General features: G+C 45.8%; 1 long non-coding RNA gene and 1 other non-coding gene across 2 annotated transcripts; both read left to right on the forward strand.

Moving 5' to 3' along the window:
- Nucleotides 1-1,422: 1,422 nt before the first annotated feature.
- TRNAW-CCA (transfer RNA tryptophan (anticodon CCA)) lies at nucleotides 1,423-1,494 on the forward strand. Its single transcript has one exon. It is a non-coding gene; the product is annotated as a tRNA-Trp (tRNA).
- Nucleotides 1,495-17,851: 16,357 nt separating this feature from the next.
- LOC143170091 (uncharacterized) lies at nucleotides 17,852-19,072 on the forward strand. The gene is made up of 3 exons (XR_012997004.1): nucleotides 17,852-18,192; nucleotides 18,354-18,526; nucleotides 18,922-19,072. It is a non-coding gene; the product is annotated as an uncharacterized LOC143170091 (long non-coding RNA).
- Nucleotides 19,073-19,572: the final 500 nt, after the last annotated feature.

Raw genomic sequence — 19,572 nt, forward strand, 5'->3', positions numbered from 1 at the left:
CCGGGGGCATTTCCCCAGCTGCTCCCCACCCTCCTCCGGGGTACAAACGCTGGGGCAGCTCCTGGGGGTGCAGGAGCATCCCAGCCGGTGCCGTGTCCTCAGGGAGCACTCTGGGAAGGGATCAGCAAACCTCTGCCAGGCGGAGACGATGGAGACCGTTTCCTTTTAATGCTTGCCAGGTATCCTGGAGCTGAAATACACCGAGCCCGACGGCTTCTGCTGTAACGTATCTAGTTTACAAGATTGTACTATAAATTATAGATGCATATCATGCCTGCGGTTTGCACTGAGAGACTCGCCTATTGATCTGTCTCCTGCTGGTTAATATTCGGGACTGCCACGGCCCTGCTTTCGGAAGCAGCGCGCTGTTCCGCGTCGTTTGTACCTCTCTCCGTCTGCACTTGGAGCGAGCACTTTCCCGGCCCGACTGCACGAGCACGCGGGGAAGCAGCTGCGGCAGCTGCTGTAATAAACCGGCTTTACGATACCCCTCCGAGAGACGGGTTTCATTTCGTGTGTGCTGCTTGCGGCCCTGACCAGGGGTGGAAGCGGAAGGGAAGGTGGGTTTGGTGCGGCTGTGGCGGGAGACGGGCAGAGGCGGGGGGAGACGGAGTTCCCCAGCCCCGCTCTCTTCCCACCAAGCCCTGTGCGCAGCTAGAGGGTTGCGCTGCAAAGTTATTCGTTTACACGCGCACAGAGCAGGTGCAAAGCAGAAGCTGCAGTAAAACCCAGCGGCGGCAGCTCTATTTAATACAGCGGCTGTTGGGATGGGATCCCAAGTCCCCGGGTGACCAGGGATATAAAAACAGGCGACCCTCACAAGGGCAGTGGAAATTGTATGAGCTCTAACAGAGGCACATTGAAATAGGCAGCAAAAGCATACTGCAGTGCAACAGCAACGCATACACCACTTTACCGCTGCCGGCCATGGGCAGCGCTCCAGCTGAGGACGGCCGCCCGGCCCAACTCAGCGCATGTAACGGGGGCTCCCTCTCTCGGGGCTGGGCCCTTTAAATCCGGGGGTGCCGGAGCCGGGACGGACCAGAGGTGGTGGGGATGGGGGGGGAGGGGGGTCCGCCCCGAGGAGGGAGGGCGCAGGTGGGACCTGCCAGGTGGCGCGGGGCAACCCCTCCCCAGGCGGTGGTACAGCCCACGGGGGGGGGGCGTGGCCGACCGAGGCGGGCGGGCGGCTTGAAAGCCGTTAGGCGGCCCGGCGTGAAGGGCTGCGGCCCGCCCGCCGCCACCGGGATCGGGCCGGGGGGAGCCCCGGGACGGCGGAGAGCCCCGGGGGCCTGCGCGGGGTGGAGGAGGCCTCCCCCGTCGGGTCTGCGAGCGAGCGAGCGGGGAGGGGGAATCGTGTGGGCGCGCATGCGCGGGGCGGTGCGCAGGCTCTTGCAGGCAGGCCGGGGTTGGTATTGCCGAGACCTCGTGGCGCAACGGTAGCGCGTCTGACTCCAGATCAGAAGGCTGCGTGTTCGAATCACGTCGGGGTCACGGCTCCCTGCGGGGTTCCCTTTTTGCGGGGCCTGCCTCGGGCTTCCCCGGGGGCACCGGCCCGGGAAGCTGCGGGGTGTCGGGCTGGTGGAGCCAGGGGCGCGGGGTTGAGGGCAGAGCTCCGGCGGTCCCTCCACGGCTCTTAATTCTTGCTCTGGGTGGGCGTGAGGTGCCCCGGTGCCCCAGTGCCCTTGACCTCCCAGGGCGCTGCAGCCCGGCGGAGGGGCCTGGCAGACCCTCCCCCCCCTCCCGAATTAACGGAACCGAAATACAGTTGCGCTTCACCCCGATTAAAACAGCGGGTTGCTCCAGCCGGGGCGGGAGAGGGACGAGGAGCGCTGGGAGAGGGAGCGGTGCGGATTCTGGAAGGTTCGGAGGCGCCGTGGCGGCGGGATTCCCGCCGCGTCCCTCCCGCCCCAGCCTGAGGGGAGGTCGAGCGGGCCGCGAGGGAGGCGGCGTGCCGGCCCGGCCGCGGCTTTGCCCCTTTGGGTGGCTTCAAAAGCGTGTCCTCTCTGTAAACCGTAGCGAAGAGATGAGGGACGTAAAGTAACTCCAGGTCCTGGGGGAGAACAGTGACTTAAGTGCTGCTGTTAGGGGCATAAATGAAGAAACTTTGGATGATGGAGCTATTTCGCTATGACTTTCCCCCCCCCCAACCGCAGGCACTGCTCTCGAGGACAGCGCAGGAAAACAATTTTAAATGGAAATAATCTTTCCGAGTTGGTAGAATTCAACCGCTCTGATACCCCTGGGAAGTACCCAGTCTTCTCAATAGGCTCATCCGACACAGATCGGACCTCAAAGCGCTCGGGAAACGTGAGCGGTATTCGGTCCCGGGGGACGTACCGTGTGCGTGGGTGAGTAGCGATCCGGAGAGACGGCGTCAGCTGCGATCCTCTCGCCGACATAAGTAATATTTTAGGAATGTTTTTGTCTTCAGGTGCTTGTGTAGTACAGACCCGGCGGGAACTTTGGCAACAGGCTTTGAGAGGATAAACAAAACTGAACCAGCAGTGACTGGAGCACAGCTTTTGAATGATCCTGGGTGACGATGCCTGTCTCCTGTGATGCTATGAGAAGTAAGTGGTGCCTTTCTTCTAAGAAACCCCAGCAGTAGCTGAATTAGATGCTTTTCAGAATTAAATATAACACAGTGCTCCGTACGTAACTCTCTTCCAGCCTTTGTGATGGTAGAAGTAGCTCTAGCTCTGAAGCAGACATGCACTTTGTTGTTTTAAACTATTTTACATTTGGAAGGAACAATAAAGGCAAAGTATAATCTGCAGGATGGATAAAGCTTCTAAGTGGTCATTAACTAACGGCTTTAACCTGTTCAGCAGATGATGGCTTGTGTACACCTGAGTTTCTATAGTCTTGACCACTTTCCATTAAATGGCTTCTGTCTTGACTAGCTTTTCTTCTGAACTTCATTGCTTTACAATAGCACATAGGAATGATGCGTTGAGCTTCTGTTGCCACAAAGATTACCTTTCTGTTGAAAAATAGCACCAGACTAAAAGAAATGGAAATTGAGTCTTTATTGCCCTGTGCTGTCTTCACTGATAGAATTTTAATTAAGGAAAAATGGCTGGGCAAAAAATAACCTCATATCTGGAAGCATATATCCACAGCGATGTGCTCCCTGAAATGTGTGATATTAAAGCCATTCATAAGGTGACAGCAGGATATGTTTCAACCTCATTCTGGAAGTTTGAATAAATATGTTGCACGTGTTTGCTATGTGGCTACTAATTAAAATGTGTGTGTAATTGGTTTGGGATTTAACTGGAAGGGATGAATGAGCTTAAAGTAAATGACTTGGAACCCCTTAAAAGGATAACTCCTAGAACTTGAGTATTTGTCTTCTCTCTTCTCAGTGTTCTGTTACTATTTAATATTTAAGCCTCTTTTTTTGCTGAAAAGCTCCTCAGGTTGCTGTTAAATGTTGTTTTTCCTTTGATGGAACAACTGTTTTTTTTCAAAAGATGACAATTGTTTAATGATAATTTCATGAGGAAGATACCGTTCATGGCTTCGTGGTTAACATCTGTCTTGATCTAAATACCAAATGTGATACTGAAACACCTGGGTCTTGTTTGTGTATTTCACACACGTGTTTGTGAAACAAGGAACTTTCTGGAGCTGCTGTGCCTCTGGCTGAGGTCTTCACTGAAGTGTTCAATGCTGACAGAACAGGATGACTTAACACAATGGAAAATGAAAGTTACTGAGTATCTACTCAGTATTTAAAAATGTAGTTGCAATTAAAAGGCTTCTCTGTGCATGTACTTTGTAATGCCAGGTGCTTAGTAAATTATTTTTTTCCTGTTTAGAAATTACATCTGTCTGTTTCAGGGTAAAAGGACCTGTAATGAATTCTGCAGAAAGTACCTCTTCCTAGGATTTCCTCACTTAAAACTGTTCTAATACGAGGTAGCTCCAGCAAGCTTGGGTACTGCACAGCTGAGGGAATATCAGTGCTTCAAAATGGCTTTCCACGCTCTATTTCCTGTCTCTTTAATGTTTTAAATTGAATAGGTATGCAGCATTGCTGTGATTTTTATTCCATCAGCTAACAGCGTCTGAGAGTATGATGGTGCAAACATATTCCCTGTTGTGTGATCTTCAGGAATCAGTCGTCTTCCTTAAAGGTTTCAAGCATAGGGTCTCTTGTTCTTTTTTTGGAAAGACTGTTTTCATAGTGTAATCAGTCTGAAATAATTTAGTTACAGTCATACTGTTCCTACTATACATTCTCACCTCCCTTCACCTTGCCACCTTAATCAATCCCTCTAGTTTCTTAATTATTTTTGATGCTCTCTTGTGTTCCCCTGTGTCTCTGCTGCACCCTGCCCTTGCCATCCAGGCAGGGGATCCCGGTAGCTGTGGCTCTGGAACTGGCTCGTGTTCCAGATTCCTTGTGGTGTCATACAGGCTTACCTCTCCCTCATTCACGGTATGGTGTTTCTCTTTATCATTAAAAAAAAAAAAACCAACAAACCCCAAACAGAAAAAAAATTAGTATTTATGTTGCTTTTGCCTATTGATACATGATGTCGGACTTCTCCTAGAAATCATTGGTTGTCTCTTCCCAGTTTGGCTCCCATAAAAGATGAGGGTTAGCTTTTTCTCAGATAAACTTGTTTAAATTGTATGAGATGTAACTTTTATATTTAAGCTCATATGATACTGATGACGCTTCCAACTTTTGCTCTTCCAGGAGAAGGATTTTCTCCATCTAAGTGAAATTTCTTTCTGATTGACTTCACTACCGGTTCCCATGGGAAGTTACGACATCACAGAGCAGTCGCTAACACCAAACAGCGGGGTAAGGGAAAGGACACCCTTCCAGTGCCCTCTGTCACTGCCTTACTTAGCAATTGGGACTCCAGCTGATCATGTGAGGAGGTAAGTGGCTTCCTCTGAAATACTGGAACCTTTTATTTTGGATGAACATCCCCACCTGTGAGCTGATGTGGCACAGCTGAGGTGTGTGGGCCATTGGAGCGGAGCTGTGCTGGTGGACTTTCCCCGCTGGTCAGGGCAAACTTGTGAGCACTTGGAGCTGAAGTGGTCTTTCTAGAGAGTGATTATGTGATTAAGGTTGGTAAGGTCTAAATATTTTGTGAAAGAATGACACCAGTGGGACAGAACTTCTTGTGGAAGTCAAATGTACTGTTATGTGATTTTTATTTTTCTTTAGCCTTACCAGAGGAAAATTAAATGTGAAGGTAAAACCATGGCCTGCGACACGATCTCCTGGAATCTACATGGTCTGTTCCCGCCGTGATCTGTGGGGGGCAGTGCCCATCTTTCTTCTTTCCTCCCATATTTTGTTGGCTGATAAATAGAGGTCGCTGAACTGGTGCCAAGGAGTGAACAGCTTCACTGCTGTGGTGCAGGCATGCCTGCCAGCCTTCCCTGGGCTGCTCCCGAGGCTTCCTTCCGACTTTCATTAGGAGATGTTGAGAAATTAAACGGGAAAATTGCCAATATTTGGTGAGGCTCTAATGAAGGGAGTGCTGATGCTGAAGGGGCTCTGTTTATATAAAACCTCATCTTTCTAAACCACCTTTCATCTGAGTATTTGCTGGTGATGTTTGTCTATACCTATGACTTGGATTTTGTGTCCTGTGAGACAGGTACCTATCTGTGGCTCACAGAAATAGAAACAAAGACTATGTGACTGTCACAGAGGTCGCTTCATTTTATCTTGTCCCAATCGCTTTACTTACTGGCGTAGAGTGAGGAAAGACTATTCTTCCAGAAAACAATCTAGAAACACATTAAAGAGCAGATCTGAAGCCCCTGTCCTTTTAAGAAAATGAGGTGTGGCTTTAGGTGATTTTGCTCCTTAAAACAAACAGCCTCTGATCTTGGGAGTTTATCGGGGGCCCCCCCCACCCCAATCGGGATGGCAAATGTTATAATAAAAATCAGGTCACAAGAGACCAATGCACGAAGGAGCAGCTGTTGCATGCAGTCATGCACAATATTCCTGTGCTAGAAATGATTCATAGTCTGTGTAATATATATGGAAATGTGCTGCAGGAGCATTGCAGAAAATAACCTATTGTATTCGTACAGCTCCAACAAAGCTGATCTTTGATTTGTGGATTTTACAAGCCTTTTCCCTTTTATGATATGTCAAATAAACATAGGCAATCTACCTTTTAGTTAAGTAGCATTACTTGACTGTACTTAATCTGTACGTATATGCTTCTTGTAGACTGACATATCTGAATGCAATACCTTCAGCACTGAAAGCATAAACTAAATGAAGGCTACGGCAGGGAGTTGTATGGAAAGAAAATCAAATCCTGCTGCAGAAGTATTCTGGATGAACAGATAAAGGAGGCGGAATAAAGAGAACAAAGTGAGGGGACCATTTCAGAGGTCTTAATATTCTGAAAAATCTGAGCTGAAAGGGGTTTTTACTCTTTTTACTCAAGCAGAACATTCTGTGTTTTAATCTCAAAAAGCCTTTTGGGGAGTTCCTTAGTACTAAAAGCTGTTCTGCCCCTACCTTTTCTTTATTATGTCCTTTGAAGTTCCCTTCAAAGATGAAGCCAAACTTCCCATTTATTCTACAGACTGTAATTAATATCTAGCTTTGTTTAAGCAATTAGCTTGGCAGGGTGATTTCTGTTGCTGTTTAAAAAAAAAAGTTCCAAAATCCTGAGGGGTTTAGACATGTTTTGAAAAAACACTAAGCCAACAGCTGTGCATTGGACTAATCTGACAGTATAGCAGCTGTCATAACAAAAGCAGAGCTGGTTCAAACACAGCTCCTTTGTATAGTGATTGAAAATGATTTAAAGGAAAAGATTATTTACTGGTTCTACTGTGTTGAGCTGTGGGGCTGTATAAGTGACTGTTCACTTGTTTTTGGTATGTGATCCCCAACAGATGAATGGGCTCTTAACCACCTCTTTAGCTTAGAGACTCAAATGTGTTTCGATACTCAGCTCTGTTTCTTGCTGCTGCCTTTGTTTGCGGTCCCTCTGTGTTTCTGGAACCATGTTATGTAGGTGCCTGCCTGGATGCTGCTTGGTCGATGGCAAGCCATTTCAACATGCGCACAAACCACATCTGTAATCAAAGAGTGCTCCAGTGAATGCACAAGAGGATAATTAAGCAATGCAATTTGTAAAAAGCTACAGTTCAGGACATCTTCAAAGTATCAAATTATGCAACCTGGTGTAGATATTTCAGGCTAATTCACTCATATTTTAAGGCCCTTCCCTCCCCCCTTTCTCTTCATTCAGACAGAAGTACTGGAGTAACCTTTGAAACAAAAGACTTCAAAGTGACAGCAGCCTGTGCCTCTGGCTATACTGAAGTAAGTAATCTGCTAATGCATGAATATTTTATGTATCTACAGCTAAATGAAGGAAATTGCAAGTTGATATAAACTGATGTTCTTTGTATTAGCTCATGACAAATGCAGCAATTACCTCCCAATCAGTTAATTATAGTGTCCTTCTATGGCCTGCCTTCCATGTTCATGAGCTTTGTTTTGTAAGAGGAGTGAGTATTTGTTAAACTCACAGTTCTTCTATAGCTGCTTCACTGAAGAGGTACTTTTTGTTATGCTTTTGAAAAAGATATTGGCCTTTAATACCACAGTGAAAGTCATTGGTGTTTCCTCAGTCCATCTTGCTGCTTTCTCTTTTGTTTATAGTCTTCACACCTGGAAATGTCTGGATATCGTATGAAGCTTCTGTTGCCTGATGCAGATTACAGTCTTGCTGAGATAATAGCAGAGGAAAGTATCTGTGCTTCTTACATGTTAATTCTGTTACGCTTTTGCATCTAGCAATCCCTGAATCTAGAAGTGAACTTAAATTGGACTTCCATCACGGTTTGCTGTCTCCTAATCCTGACTTTCTAGCAATGACTGTTAAAGGAAGCCAGGTCCACTTGTGGCAACAGAACATTAAACTGGGCTTACTTGTACTCCGTCTATTTGGATGATCTAGTAGCTTTCAATGCATACTAGATATGTTCATAAGAATAACTGAAACTAGTGGCTAACAGAAATGAAAATTGGTGCCACTTCACGATGGGCCATCTCTCATATACTAGATTTTAAAATATAAAATAATTAGATAAAGGATAGCTAATTAAGAATAGAGTACATATCAGATGATTAGTGATAAAGTACAGGCTATCTTGAGGATTGCTTTGCTCCTCACTTATGGAATGTAAATTATTTCAGGCTTTTAGTTACATGCATTGTAACTGTATGTGTAGACTTGTTACAGGTGGAAAAATGGTAAGAAGTTTCTAATTTAAATCAGTATGAATAACAAGAACACGGTCTGTGTTGTACGGCATTCAGGACTTTGGTAACTCACGATGAGAGACTCTAATTACGTGCCCACAGGCTGCATTAATGAGTCTGTCTTGAAATATTAACAGGTAGAACAAATATTGCCGGAGGATGAACTGCCGATAGACCAGGCGCAGGGACAAGACAGATCACCTGGCAGCAGTCCCCACAGCAGTCTCAAGGCTGTTTGCAGGAAAAGGGTATTATGGCATTGTTAACTTACAATAGTCACCTCTCTGCGCTTCCTCTGGGCACAAAACACTTCCAAGGTACAACCCTCAGACTAGTGCCCCATCCAAATGATATGAGTCATGGAATCTCATTTCACTTACTGAGACAGCAGTACAGAAGTGCATCCCTTGGTCGCTTAGTCTGAAGCTTAGAAATCTTCCATCTTATCTGAATTTATCTAATGTGCACTTCACAGTGCGGTGTAAAGATCCTGAGTCAACTCTGAACAAATGAGCTTGCTCATACCAGAGGAATTCTGGCAAGGTAGCCAGATGTTCCCCTCAAGGCATTCCACTTCCTTCTCAGCATAGCATGTAGCCTAGAAGATGGCTATCTTTAAAGAAGATGGTATTCCCTTTTGAAGAGAATATTTAGGAGAACTTTTTGATGTAGGATAAATTCCACTTGGCATTTAAAATTCAGCCATGGATCATCTTGAAACAGGAGATTCTGAGTGGATCTCTTTGCCCAAGCACTTACATGCTTCAGCCCTGGAAACGGGCCCTGTTGCATAATGTTAAAGATGGTGGCTAAATCTTTGCAGGGTGTGGCCATCAGTCTCTTTGGCACAAGATTTCTGTCTCTTGGTGGCACCCAGCACAATGGGACTTCGGTCCTGAGCGAGGCCTTGGAACATTAATATAACAGGGATGTTGACTATAGCACTGTTTTCCTTGCATGCAGATGAGTTTGTTGAGCTGCTGTGATGAGATGATGTGTCCAGAGGCAAAATACGGTTTATTGTGCATTATTCACCGACTTGTGCAATAAATCAGTTTAAAGTAGTATTTCTTTTTCCAGCAGGATGAGAAAATGGTGGCCAAGAGTACAATGATATACTGAACACCAATTAATATTCCAGAGGCATCCATGTTAGGCAGTAGACTGCAGGCAACCAGCCTTTATTTTGACCTAATCTTTGGGTGATTTTAAGTACTCCCGAAGACTTTTTTTTTTTTGCTATCTGCAGAAGAACAATCCACTTTAAATGAAATTTCAAGGCAGTTTCTATTCACTGAATTGCTTCCCATCAAGAAGTAACATGGTGTTTCTTATGTCTGGGCACCATCCTTGTTAGACTCCTGTGATCATTGACGTGCATTTAAACATTGGAACAGGCTGCCCAGGGAAGTGGTTGAGTCCCCATCCCTGGAGGTATTTAAAAGACGTGTAGATGAGGTGCTTAGGGACATGGTTTAGTGGGCATGGGGGTGTTGGGTTGACGGTTGGACTCGATGATCTTAGAGGTCTTTTCCAACCTTAATGATTCTATGATTCTACTCTTCCTCATTAGTCTTGTTCTGATAACACCAGGACCTCAAAAGATGAAGCATCCTCCCCCTTGAAATTAAGGTGGCCTTGCTCTAGTAATCTGCAGCTTGTTTGGTAGCTTTGCTTGTTAGAAATAAAAAGTTATGCATTAAGCTCATTGAATCTCTCCCCATGCTTTCTTTTTTCATCAGGTGAGTGGAACATCTAGTGATGGAACAGACGAAGATGACCAAGGTGAAACGTGCTTTTCTGACTCTTTGCCTCCCAGAGGAATCGGGTACCGTGCACTTTAACCTGTCTTTTGTCATCAACCACCTTTCCTTTGGCTTGTTTTCCCATTTTGGAGAAGTTCCCTCACGGTTATTTGCAGATTAACATCTTTGAAAGCACAGGGTTTGTGGAAATTCTTGTTTAAAAAAGAAAGCTTTAGCGGAGAAATTTCTGGAACTAGATAAAAAAGACTTTTTGAAGTTGAAGAGTGCCTTAAGTGCAACATTTGAGTTTCACCTGGAATTCCTGTGAGCCCACTGCCACGTGATTATAACAGCAAAGAAACTGCGTTGCATTACTGAATCTGCCAGGCCATTCAGCAACTTCTGCCCTTCTCTGCATCTGAGCAAAAATGATGCTTGTGCAGTTGTGCAGAGTTGTAACAGCACTTTTTGATGCTCAGAAAAACTGGTTTCTTATAAAGGCATTGTCTGGCTGACAGGACACCATTTCAAGAAACCTGTTTCAAGAGTGCATTAAAGTGAGGTGTTAACGACTGGGGTGTCAGGGGGAAGAGGGCCACTTCCTTTAATGGATGAACTTCAGGTAGGTTGTAAGTGTGGGTGGCCTTTTTACAATTTACTGCTTAGATACTGAAAGCAGGGTAGTCTCCACAGACTCCTTAGTCTCTTTCAGGTTTGAGCTCCTTTTTGCAGCTTTGTAAAAATACGCTCCTATTCTTCAGTTTTGCATGGACAGAAGAGGGAACCCTGGGAGACTGTCTCCTGCTGCTGTTAGAAAACCATGAAAGTGGTTTTTTTTTTCTTGCATGGGAATACATGAATCAAAAGGGGTCCTGACCTGTAGATCTTGCTTCAGCTAGAGGCCAACCAGAACAGTGTGCTTCTAGTGCTACTTTGCTATCAATTCTATGGCAGCAAATAGCAAGCGAGTTCCGGAACGCCATGCTTGTTAATTCCTTGTGTGCCATATCCCAGACACCTTTCCTTAGGTGTAAGAGGTGTCCAGTATGAGAGCGGAGCAGTGCGGGGTTACCCCCTCTGTGCCAGTTGCACAAAGGTGGTACTTGGGTTAATTTCAAAAGATTGTTGTTTTATAACTGGAAGATTTGCTTTGTGGTTTGTGGGTTTTCTTGTTTTGTTTGTTTTTTTTATTCTGCCCTAATGGCAAGATTCCTTTCTCACTTAATGGTAGGTTTCTATGTCTAAAAGATAACAGATGTTGGCTCTAAGGTCAGTGATGAGAATTCGGGTTACCTGAAACAACTTTTTATTTTCCCTCGTAGATCCAGCAGGAAAAGGCCAAAGAAAGAGAGGAGGCAGTCACCAGCTCGGAAGAACATGAAGACAGCTGAAATGGAAAAAGAGACGTTGATGGTGGAAAATGGGAAGAACCGAGCAGAAGTAGCACAGGAAGAGACCACTCAAAGTTTGATACCCACGCCTGTGAGGATCGTGATATTTGTCATCTTTGTGTTTGTGATCTTCATGCATGTAATTAATGGAGGCTAATACAAACAGTCTGCTCAAACCTCATCCTGGGAAGAAAATAAACGCACTGTCCTGATGACATAAGCAGTGTTTAGCGGTGACTACAAAACTGAAGAATGCACTTTTCTCTCCCTGCTACTTGTGAACAAGCTCTTCAGGCGGTGAATTAGAAGCCTAGTAGGAGGGTGAAAACAGCCTGTGACTTGTCTTTGCCTGGTGTTCACAGTATACAGTAGTTCCTAATTCTTGAAGAAGTGACTTGCTATACTGTTTCTCCTTTGCTGAAGCCAAGTTTGCGTGTTTTGTGCCCCAGCTACAGTGTTTATTTGCTCAGAGGTGTTTGGAGTTCTACATGCCTTGGTTTTTCCTAAGCTGCCAGCGGCTGGGATTACTGCATCGTTGAGAACTTACGGCTTCTCTGAGCTCTGGTTATCTTACATTTGAGAAACACCAGATACAAATTGAGGGAACTAATTGCTTGCTGATCTGGCAAGACAGGTAATGGCTGTAGCATAATACAAACCATGAGGGATCAAGGGAGGAGTTACTATATCTTAACCACTTCTGGAAAAAATGTTCTCGCCCCTTCAAGTCTATAAATGTTACTGAAAAGGGGGGAATGGTGGAAGTGAGCATCTCCCATTATTGGCCTGCCGCTCTTCATTCGAAGAGGACCTAATTTTGTCTGCAATGTTCTCACAAATCATGACACTTTAAATTTAAATGACTTATGGGTTAAGATCAAGCTGAAGCCTTTTAGTATCTTTTCACAGAAGAAATGCAGAACTTTGAGCCTGGCACGTAATCTGAAGAAGAGCACTGCAGCACCCTAAAATTGCAGAAGGCATTTGATTTAAAGTGATGATTTTTCTTTTGTTGTCTGTGCCTACTCTGCCAAGAAGGCAAACTTGTTTGGTTTAGGAGGAAAATCCTCCCTGTGTAAGTCATAACACAGTAAACTAGGGGTGTGAGATACTGAATGGTTTTGTTAACTTCTAAGACATTTCGCTTCATCTTTAAGATGTGTGCACTTTGTAATCTTTACCTCAAATCTTGGTGGTGGCTTTAATGTGAGGTAAGAGGTTGCCTCTTTTTTCCAAGTAGGATAAATGGTAATAAATGAAAAAGAGGAGTTTGACTCCTGTAACTGTCTAAGTAAGTGGAATTAAGGTAGCTGGCTTTCCACCAAGGTGTGGTGTTAGCTCTCTATTCTCAGATATTTCCTGCTTTGTGAAGCTCATGTTCCAGTTTAGCAAGTGCGATGAAAGCTGGAATGTGCTATGTTTTTACTTGATGTTGCATTCATAGGAAAATAATTTTTAGCTGCTTCAAATTGCTATGTAAATGCCATCGCTTCCCTGTTAAGTAACTGATAGACCCTGTCAGTTCTACTTCACACTTCAAGGCTTTGCTCTTTGCTGCTTATATGCCCCCTCTCTGTCTAGCCATCTTGCACTTCGTCTGCAAAACCTTGTCTTGAATGATCCAGCCTGACGTGTGGTAGCTTTGATCTGGTTACTCAGGGTGGTGAAGGGCTGTAAAGTCATGCCATTCCTCCTAACTAACTACAGAGCCTTGTTCTTAATGGGAAACAAAGTTGTTATTTATTCCTCTCATTTGAACATGTATGAAATGAGGTGGAATTCTTCCTCCTCAGCATCAGCTATCTCACCTGGAGGGCACTTTGGGGTACATGACATCGTTTTCCCTTTTTGTTTTTCTATCCCAAATTTAGTGAGTTATTCTGGTCCCTCCTTTCAATTGAGGATGGCAAAGCATTGGCTCCAGGAACGAGGATTTTTGAAATCCTCCTGGCAATGGATAACAAAAACATTAATCTCCTGCTGTTCAACATGCTAGGGGTGTGTGCGCTCATGTTGAAGGACATGTGCTGTTCTGACATGTTATATGAAACAAGCGTGTTACTGCCCAACGCTGTTTTATTGGGTCTTTTCTTTGATACAAATGCTTAGAGGGCAAATGTTCCTAATCACTTAGCTTAAAAAAAAAAAGAAGAATTAGACCAGGCTCCTGGGCACATGAGGTGCTGCAGCTTAAGCCATGCTTGGAAAAGAACCTCCCACTCTGGCGCTTGGGTAGCACAGGAGGTAGGCTTGCTGGGTTTGCTGAAAATGTTAATTATCCCTAGTTTCCTCCCAGCCTCAGGTGGTGGTACCAACTCCCTGTTACTGCCTGACCTTCAAGAAAGTTGTACTGAGCTGTAAGTCTCATTAATACTGGATTTGGATTAAAAATGCATTCCTCTCAACTCAAAATGGGGAGACACGAACAGCTTCCTCCACCCCCAGAGAAGTTCAGTTTGTGCCAAGACTCCTCTAGCTCAGTGGAAATGAGTAAAGCTGCGTAGCGATCTTGCCAGAACGGAGTAGGAACCAATCCTCCTTCCCTGGGGAGTGAGCTTGGCACATACTGTGCTTGTTCACTTTATCGAACTGATCAGCAACGCAAATAAACATCATGTAGGTATCGTCTGCACTGGGAGAAGGCAAGTTGTGCCCTGTTCCCCCCCGCCTCGCACCCCTGCTCCCAGTTAGCTGCTCTCCCAGCCACTGAAAACTATAGCTAAAGGGAGTACCTACTTTTTGGGGGACTATCTTTAACATACATGATAACTAAATGCTTTCTTGGCTAACAGGGGTATCTAAGATGCAAAGTAAGAAAACAAGGATGCAGTGCTCCTCTGTTCTTGCCTGCTGTGTGTGAAAGGGGATATCGAGGACTGCACCGGGACTGCTGGTGATAAAGTCATGGGTCACCATGTGATACAGCAGGACGCTTCCACATACAGCGATGTTTCTCTGTGAGTAAAACCCTACACAGGTAGCATACTTTGCCATCTAGAAAACAGATCCATTAATTCATTTGGAATGAAAAATAGATGTTGAAAGGACTCTTGCCCTCTTCTAGCTGCATCTAGATGTTTTCTACAGCATCTCTTACTAGAGCAGCTCTTCCTACTGGGTTTGGCTCTATTTGCTATTGGGAAGGCACATGGGAGCGGACAGTGCTGCCTCCCCGGAGGTTACAGACTTTGTCTAGTTTTAGTTGGCAAATGTGAGGTCTGGACCCACTTTAATTTGACAGAGGTAACGAACAGTTATTAGCTGTTCTAAAACTCGTGTGGAGGCAAGGCATTATGTTAGGTAATTGCGTTGGGTGGTTTTTTTTATGTAAAATGACTTTACACTTGGAGCATACTGTGACTTAAGAGGTCACAATAAGATTTGCAATGATGGACCTCACAGAGCACCCAGCCCTGCTGCGTCTGCAGTTTGCGCTGGTTTCCCCAGTGGATGGAAGCAAAACATCACCATCAATGCTGGCCCTGCCTAATGCCAGGGATCACAGATGTTTGCTGTTGAGCCTGAGGTGTATGAGATCAATCGATTTGGCAAACAAATCTAGCTCAGCTCTGTGCAGTCTCGGGTAGCTCTTGCTATATCTGGGAATTTAGAGAAGAAAAAGAGGGTGCCAGTTTCCTGGGCTGCTGAAGGCTTCACCCCTCCTCGGAAGCCACCTTGCATTAGGCTGTCGTAGGAACGGGCTTGCTGCCTCTCGCTGAAACTGTCAGCGCTTGGAAATTCAGACGTTACAGTAGGTGTAACCATAAAAGGTTTGTGTTTAATAAAATGGTAGTGCCTGAGAGCACTGATAGGCTTTTCTCTTAAATCTGTTTGACAGGGTTGTGAGTCCTTACGATGGATGCAAGACGTGCTAATGGGTCACGTGCTGGTAGGAACTTCCAGCAGGAGGCTGCTAAACTTGGCAAAGGTTGCTTGTGTCCCCGTGGGATTGGGGTGGGGACTGCTGTGTGTCTTAACCCAGTCCCAGTTGTTGGCATTTAGGATGAAATCTGCATGTGGCATCATCTGCTGAGGAAAGATGATGATGATGATAACTTAAAACTGAGCTAGAAGATCTTACCCTAAAGGAGGGATTTAAGTTAAATGGTTTGGTCTGGAATTTCCTTTTTATCCAAGAGGTAGAAAACCCACGTGTATTTCCATTCTTCCCCATAGAAGAAAACTCCAGTAGGGTCTGATTGAAGGAGCACATCACTCGTGGGGGTTTGTGCCCTCCACATGCAGCGTCTCTAGATCTAAAGGAGAATAGGACCTGGCACCCCTCTCAGACAGCAGCAGAGAAAATACTTGTTCTGGTTCCTGTTCTGCAGTGTTTCTCCTCTTCTTGCCTGAACTGTCTCACTTCTCAGTCTTTGCCCCCAGCCCTGCTTTGCTAAGTTCCCTTGAAAGCATGGATAGGATTACTGATGAACTGACATCCCGTTACCGCCCACCTCCTCCAGCTTAACAGCTAACCCCTGCCCCGCGTCTCGGGCACACCGGGGCATCTCGCACCTTCCCTGCCACTCAGAGCCCCCGCGGATGGCTGGCAGGTTGCTATCAGAAGCTGTCTCCCCCATGTCTCTAATTTTATGTGCTGCAGCCTTCTCCACCAGAGACCTGTCAGCAAGGTTCTGTGCTTGGCAGAAATAGCTCTGGGAGAGTAACGACAGCAAAATGGATGCTAAATAGGGAATAGCAGAAGTGCTGTAGCAGTGAGGTCAATTATCATCAACTTTGCTGTAACACATCTCTGTGTTCCCAGAGACAGCCCAGGATGGGCAGCAGCTAGGGCTGGGAGATGCCTGGCGAGTGGAAGCTACAGAAGACAAGATGGTTAGATGGGTGAGACGATCTCGTCTTCCTTCTGCATTTGCCTTGTTCTTCCTGGGGATGGTTCTTCTCCGCTGTTGCAGCGATCTGAGCAGCTCAGGATCCACTCATCGCTTCCCTTGGCTTGACTGGCCTCTAGCTACATGCAGCCATGCTTGAGATCTCGCAGGTGCAGAAGCAATTTTGCAGCCAATCTATAAGGAGCAGGGGAACATATAAGGGAGCCGCTTGTCAGAGGTGCTTTCCAGGCAGTCACGGTCCGGCCAAGCTGCAAATGAATTACTGTGGATGGACACACAGAGGGTTTCGGTGACTTGTCACAAAAGTCTCATGTGATGGAGCCAAGAATAGAATTTCTTAATCCAGGGAGAATTGGGCAAAAATATATTGTTGCAGATTAATACATTTGCCCATGAACTTAGCTTTGGGGATCAGCAAAACAGAAGACAGGTTCTGAGAGATGGAGGTGTTTCATTATGGCAACCTTTGAAACAAAGCATCTTCACTTCTGAAAGCATTTCATTTTCAAACTGGTCTTTTTTTCTTTTTAAAGCACAAAATGCTTCAACATTTAACACCCAAAGGAAAGAAAAACAATGTTCTCTGCAGTTTAAATGAAAAACATTTGGGGCAGATTAGGAGTTAATTCACCAAAATCTATGAAAATATTCTTTCTTTTATACAAAATGAGAATTATACACTGATGTCTTTTACCCACATCCCCCTTTCAAATCCATTCTTTACACAGTCTGCTCTTGTCTCTTATCGCTGCCTGGTCCATGAATGATTAACCCTCGCTTCCTTTGAAGACTAGAGAACAAAACACCGCTGCTCAAAGTCCCTTTTCTTGCTCAGGCATTCAGCTCTTTCTCAGAGCTAGACGTGGTCTGTGGAAATCCCAAGGCACTCTGTACCCTGCACTGGAATGTATTGACTCTTGTTGGACCGGTCAGGAAGGCAGATGCGATCTCTCGTTATAACACACTCTCTTACTGAACACAGAAGAGATGGAGCTTGTGATACCAGCAAACCACTGCTTTATTTCAGTGGTTTATTATTCTGGTGACTGTGTGGAGATCGCTGTTCCCAGCCCTGCTATGTCTTGCATAAACCCTCTTCCTGGGAACAAACAGCTTTTTTCCAGTTGTATATAAACATGGACTTTGTTTTGTTTTTATAAAAAAACATGCAAAGCCAGATGCATCCATAGCCTAACTAGTTAGACAGCTTAAAGCTCTTTCATGCTGATGATGAAATTCTGCTAACTGTAGCTAATTTTGAATGTTACTGTGTGTGCGTGTGGGTTTTTTTTTCCCCAGCAACTGTCTTTTCAAAGTGCCTGTCTGTCCTGAAATGATGTCTCTCTGTGTTTGTCAAATGGGCAGACACAGCTGGTGGACTTCTCCCCCTAGGTTAAATATTCTGACTGAGAGATCCTGAAGCTCTTGGCTCCTGTCTCCACATATTAAGGTGACTGTCTGCACTGTAACCAGCTCAGGGCCCTGCAGGAGGGAGAATTAATTAATTAACTAGTTAATTAACTGTCAGGTTGCCAAATCTCTGGAAGAAATGACAGGGGAGGACCGAATGCTGTCTCTACTCTCCCTGCATTGCTCTCCCCTGCTTTGTGCCAAAGCATGGTCGCCCGTGGCCAGCAGCGCTGGGGGGGCTGTGTGCTCCAGCCACTGCTGGCACCAACCTATGCAGGGGCAGGTCTTGGTCCTCTTGCATGTCTTTCCCCTTTACCTACGAGATCCTGATCTCTTCTAAAAGAGAAATCTTTTACTGGGGTTCTGGGGGTGCTTTTTGCTGCTTTTTCCCCTATTTTCTTACCTCCTGGCCTGCTTGCTGCAGTTCAACACGCCTTTCCCAAACACTTAGGAGAAGCGGTTTGGTCAAGAGTGCTCGTTGGATTGAGCTGACTCAACCTGAAGCGATGCAGGTAAGAAAGAGGAAAATAAAATGTTACTGTTCGGCTTATTTGTGTAATTTGCAGAAATTCCTGCAACTCTCCTGCTGTTCCCATGGAAACAGATGTTGAATTGCAAGAAGCTGCTACAGGTTTTCAGGACTATTTTTTTTTTTTTTTCCCCCCTTTAACAGTGACACCTCCTTTATCATTTCCAAGCAGCCTGGAAAAGTTCTTTCCCTTTTCGAGGCACAAATCTGGAGTGTCCCTGAGCCGGCCTTGTCCCACAAGTTCTTCAAGGTGTCCCGAGAGGTCTACTGACGCGGCAAGCAAGACGCCGCCAGGAAAAGATGCCATCGGGAGGAGGGTAAACTCTGCTTTCCTTATGCTGTTACCTACCTGGCAATGGTGGGTTTGCTTCCCTCCCTCGTTCCCAGCGCAAGCCCTGCGCCGTGGGAAGGGCTCGCTGGCCACCGGGCCGTAGCGCTGTGCAATTTGCGCTGTTCAAAAAGCATCTGCTGAGCGAAGCCAACGCCTGCCTTTGTACGAGGGCTCGGGTCTCTGTAGCGCGTTGCGTAAGCTCTGTCCTTCCAAGACACAGTTATTTTCCAGCCTGTCGGGTCTGACTCATCCACCAGGCAGTCAGGGACGGAACACCTGGGGCTTTATGGCCAAGCTGCCGTACCTGCCTCCATGCTTTCATCCCATTTGAAGCCTCCCTCTTCCCCTGCCTTCATCTCTCATTTCTCTTGCCTTTTGCAGGTGTTGATGTGGTGCAGACTGTTCGTCGTGGGAGAGTAAGGCTGCTTGCATTCATCTAAGAAATGACACTGGCAAGTGAAAGGTCATCAAGGGGTCTCTTGGGTTTACTTTGTTGTTTTGTTTTTAATTGGGTGAATTAAATGCTTATGAAGATGAATGAGTATTTGTTTTAATAAGTAATTAGCATCAGCTATGTAGGACTATGAGGACGAGCATTATCAAGGCTTCCTGGCAGAGCTTTACCAGGGCCCTGGTCTGTGTCACATCGTCTCCACTCCCTATTTTATCACAATCCATCATGTTTCTGCCACCAGCCGGAGGCCCCGGCTGACCCAAGAACCCCACTCACCAGGTGCTGCACACACAGCATGGGGAGCCCAACCGCAGCCACGAAACGACAGGTGAAACGGGCAGACAAAAAGCAGGAAGGAAAATGAGAAGGAGATGAAGGGCTCAAGATCAAACAGCAATGTAAAAAAAAACGACCAAAAAAAAAAAAAACCCCACAAAAAAAAAATCTAAACCAACCAACCAAAAACCCACCTGGGACCAAACCCGGTGTCCTGAGCCAAGGTCCTGTTTGGACCCCAGCCCACAAAGCAGGAGCTCCCAAATGGTTTGAAACACCAGCCTGCTCTTGTGTTTCAGTGG

Source organism: Aptenodytes patagonicus, chromosome 22 (assembly GCF_965638725.1).
Source record: "Aptenodytes patagonicus chromosome 22, bAptPat1.pri.cur, whole genome shotgun sequence".
NCBI lineage: Eukaryota > Metazoa > Chordata > Aves > Sphenisciformes > Spheniscidae > Aptenodytes > Aptenodytes patagonicus.